The sequence below is a fragment of the Nicotiana attenuata genome, unplaced genomic scaffold (genome assembly GCF_001879085.1).
Source record: "Nicotiana attenuata strain UT unplaced genomic scaffold, NIATTr2, whole genome shotgun sequence".
Lineage (NCBI taxonomy): Eukaryota > Viridiplantae > Streptophyta > Magnoliopsida > Solanales > Solanaceae > Nicotiana > Nicotiana attenuata.
The window spans coordinates 66118-71303 of record NW_017674619.1 but is presented as its reverse complement, the minus strand read 5'-3'; positions in this window follow the sequence as shown (position 1 = coordinate 71303).

Sequence of the window (5186 nt, the reverse complement as noted above, 5' to 3'; positions counted from 1 at the left end):
AAAAACAACTAGAAATGGTAATCACATAAGAACTGCCCCTCGGGCAAAGTAACAACAGAATCGGCCCCTCGGGCAATATCGCAGAACAATACCAGCCCCTCGGGCTATATCTCATATCTCAATGGGTACCCGCGCTCACTAGGGGTGTACAGACTCCGGGAGGGGCCGTAAGCGCAATATCAAGCCATCTCATGGCAATATCAAGCCACCTCGTGGCATACAATCTCAGGCCCTCGGCCTCATTATCATACTCAGTATATCACCGTTGCGGCGTGCACCCTGACTCAAAAGTAACCTCACAATACAGGCCCTCGGCCTTACTCAGTCAGAATCTCAAAAGCCCCTCGGGCAACAGTAAACATGATGTTCAGCTCAAAATATCTTTTAAAGTAAAAGTGTTTAAAATAGAGTAACATGGCTGAGTTTTGAAAACAGTAAAATAGGGCATGACTGAACACAAGTATGAAGTCAAACAGTGAGGAAAATATCGGTAAAAATCCCCTAAGGGTCCAAACAGTTGGCACGAAGCCCAAATATGGCATATTAGTCCAAAACATAATAATATCAACAATTAGCTATCAAATACGCGATAAAACAGCCATTCGGGAAGGACTAAGTCACAACCCCTAACGGTGCACGACCCAACGCTTGTTATCTAGCGTGTGTGTCACCTCAACATAGCCGAACGCTGTGTAATCCGGGGTTTCATACCCTCAGAACAACATTTAAAATTATTACTCACCTCAATCCGGCCCAAACTCACCTCAATCAGTACACTGAATCTACCAAAATCGGAACGTAACCATTAAAATATGCTAAAGGGACCAAGCCCACTCGAAACAATCGAAAACAACGCAATTCCCAAAATTACCAAAACCCGACCTCCGGGCCCACGTCTCGGAATTCGATAAAATTTACGTCATTATATTCCTTATCTCCACACGAGTTCATACATATAAAAAGTTCCAAAATCCGACCACAAATGGTCCTCCAAATCCTCAAATTTAGGTCTAAGTTTCCAAGCCCTAGTTTCTTCAATTTAGGCTTAAATTACATGATTAATTAGGTAGAATCCATATTAGAATCAAGTATTAAGTCTAAAAATCTTACCTCCAAGTGTTTCCCCTTGAATCCCTCTTCAATCCTCTTCAAAAAGCTCCAAAATCGCTCAAAAATGGTGGAAGTTAGGTTTAAAGTCGCGGAATAGCCTTTTTAAAATATTCTACCCAGACCTTAAAACCCTTCTTTGCGGACGCGGTCAAAGCCTCGCGTTCGCGAAGCACAAACCAACTTTGACGAAAAATTCCTCTTCGCGATCACGACCAGCCACTCGCGAACACGATGGATCCTCAGCTTGACCCTTCGCGATCACGCTCCTTCTCTCACGAACGCGATGAACAAACACCCTGAAACTCAAACTTCCTCTACGCGAACGCGCTCCCCTTCTCGCGATCGCGATGCCTAGACACCCAACCCTTCGCGAACACGGAGCCGTCCTCGCAGACGCGAAGGCTAAAATCTCAGCCTTCACCAGCTAACCCTTCGCGAACGCGAGGACCTACTCGCGAACGCGAAGGTCTAATTCTCTACAACACTTCAGCAGTTTTTCTGCAATTCTCAACAACATGAAATGGTCCGATTGACCACCCGAAACTCACCCGAGGCCCCCGGGACCTCAACCAAACATGCCAACATATCCCATAACATCATTCAAACTTGTTCCAACCTTCGGAACGCTCAAAACAACATCAAAACACCAAATTCGCATCGGATTCAAGCCTAAGAATTCCAAAATCTTCTAAATTACGCTTTTGATCAAAAAACCCACCAAACCACGTCCAAATGACCTGAAATTTTGCACACACATCCCAAATGACATAACGGAGCTACTGAAACTTCCGGAATTCCATTCTGACCCCTATATCAAAATCTCACCTATCATCCGGAAAACGCAAAAACTCAATTTCGCCAATTCAAGCTAAATCTACTCCGGACCTCCAAAACACATTCACATCACGCTCCTAAGTCCCAAATCATCTCCCAAAGCTATCCGAACCATCGAAACTCACATCCGAGCCCTATAACACATAAGTTAACATCCGATTGACTTTTCCAACTTAAGCTTTCTTAAAAGAGACTAAGTGTCTCAAACCATCTCAAAACCTTTCCGAACCCGAGCTAACCAACCCGATCACATACAAAACCGATAAATAAAGCAATAAGAAGCAGAAATGGGGGAAACGGAGCGGTAACTCATGAAACGACCAGTCGGGTCGTTACAGCCACATATATTGGCAGCTTTTTTTACTTAAGCCAATAAATATTTATGTAAATGTACTTTTGAGAATGGAAGGAATAAATCAAAGTTCTTTTGTTTTGTCTTATTTTTTGTCCAGGCGATAAGTTAATTTCTTTTTCATTTGGAAGTTAATTAAACTTCAAATGCTCGAACCGGAATGAACAGGAGATGTCATCTTCTAGAGCACTGTAAACATAAAGGCCCTCTCTTATAAAACCTTTATAGTCAAAGGGTAGATACCGAAAGTATGAATATCAGTGATAAAAGTTATCGCATGTAAAAAGAATTCCCGAGCTTTATCAGTTAAATAAAAGGAAAAAAATCACAATAATTAAGCAAAAAAAAATTCTTTCATACTTAAATTTCCAAACCCAATAAAGAAGTTTTGGCATAGTTATAAAGGAAAAGTAAAATATATACATCAGCTATTTTTGCTTGCGGAATCCGAAGGAAGAGAAGTGTTTTCTGCTTCTTTTGCAGATGAAGGTTGGTCCACATCCTGTCCAAGGCCTCATCCTTATCATTTTCTTCTTCTTCAGCTTCTTCTTTGGTTCTTGAATACTCAGAGCTGGTAGCAATGGGCCGAGCAAGAATGTTGTCGAGAGCAGTTGTCTCCAATCCACAACACTACAAGAAAAAGGCTTATCTGCGACCAACATTTAGGGACGAGTTAATAATCCCGTCTTTAAAACTGTATGTATTGCGACGAAATTATATTGTGGTACTTAATTCTGTATTTTATTGCGAAGGTACTAAATCTGGTCCCTCAAGAAATTAGTAACTAGTCCCAAATTATAATTGAGGGGCTATGAGCGGGAGAGAATGCCGCCAAATATAATACTAAAAATTTTTAAAAAAATATTATTTTCTAAAAATAGGCGCCAAAACTAGTTTACTAAATTAAAAATTCCAAAAACTAAAAGACTCTTTTTTTCCAAAACAAACTCATCGATCTGCCTGCCCTAGTCTCAAAACACAAGAACGCACGCAGCTGCTCTGCCTCCCTCTATCAATCTCTCAGAATTTTTGTTTTCTCAAAGCAAAGGTTACGAATTTATTTGTGAATCGAAAGTCTGCTCTAATTTTCAACATCTGTTTGCGAATCCAGGTATGCTTCCTCTTCTGAGTTGCTCCTTTTCTTCTTTTTCAACCTCGCTTTCTGAGTTGCTTGTTTGGAAATTGATTTACTGCTTTGCTATATTCGACTTCTTCTTCTTCTTCTATAACATTAAACTGGTAAAACAATGATACTGAAATAAGTTGAAGCATTTTGTTCTGAGTTTTTACTGCACATGTTGAAGTATTCAAGAACGAGATCCATAAATTTGCAAACTTTTGAGCAAATACACTTACTAAGTAGTGGTGTGTATTCGATGATAGTGAAAGAGCGATACTGAAATATATATGAGTGACTACTTATTAGCTCTCTGCTTTCGTAGTTCCAATTCTTACCTTCCAGCTATTTCTTGATATGTGCTTGTGATAATGAGATCTTCTGAATTCATTGCAACAGAATCATCTATGAATTGGCAAGAGAAGTGGTATTTTGGATCGAGTTCTTTGAATTTGATGTCAGAGTCTTCATATTTTTTCTTTTCCATAACATGAACAATAGTTCAGAGAAATTCACGATCTCACACCAATTACTAACAAACAGTATCTTTAGTCGCAATTGTTATTTTTTATGATCTTGTGTCGCAAATTATATTGTCTGTATTTTTTTGGGTTTAAGTACTTACTTCGATCTCGGGGTAGGCCAGAAGGAACCGTGTATACATGTTTCAGGAACTAGCATCTTAATTACAAGTTAATTTATAATCTTTTATTTATCTTAGTGCCATTTGATTGTACATTACAAAGCATTAACTGGAAAAAAAAGAGCCCAATCACCTATTGCGACCTTAGAGTTCAACACAATTGTGTGCATCTGATCGTTATAACTTGTGTTCATCTTAGTATTTTTCCTGTCAGTTATCTTTTTTTAATCTAATTTTTAACTACTCTCCAAGGTTATGGCACTTAGTAAGCAATGGATGCAACTTGATGATAATCGGCTTGAAGCCTACTTAATCGGAGTGCAAAAATTTTTGAATTATGCTTTTCAGAAAATAGGAGAAGAGTATGAAATAAGATGTCCATGTGTCAAATATTGTAATACAACTTTAGGAACAGGTAAGACAGTTGAGACACATTTGAAAGTATATGGAATAATTCAAAATTATACATTTTGGTATCATCACGGGGAAATTTAGGTGAGCCACTGTCAGAATCTGAAGATGAGATGATGATGAAGTAGAGGAATGTGAGATTGAAGATGAAGTAGAAGAATTGTTGAGAGATTTATATCCTAATCTTGATGGAGGAACTACGCATGCTAGTTGTGACGATTTACTTGAGGAGGAACCAAATGTTGAAGCGAAAAATTTGTATAGGCTATTAAAGGATTTTGAGCAGCCACTGTACGAAAATTCTAAAGCTTCAAAGCTTTCCTCTTTGATTAAATTGCTTCACATCAAAAGTATGGGTCGTTGGAGTAATGAATCATTTACAATGTTATTGAAAATGTTAAAAGAGTACTTGTTTCCTGATGGTGCCAATTTGCCAAAATCATATTATGAGGCAAAGAAGATAATTAAAGACCTTGGACTTTCCTATAACAAGATTGATGCTTGTACTAATGATTGCATGTTATACTGGAAGGAGGATAGCTTACTTGATTCTTGCAAAGTTTGTGGTGCGTCCCGATGGAAGATAGATAGACATAGCGGGGAAACAAGGAATAAAAAAGGTAAGAAGATAGCATCAAAGATTTTGCACTATTTTCCATTAAAGCCTAGGCTTCAGAGGTTGTTTATGTCTACAAAGACGTCTTCTCTAATGACATGGC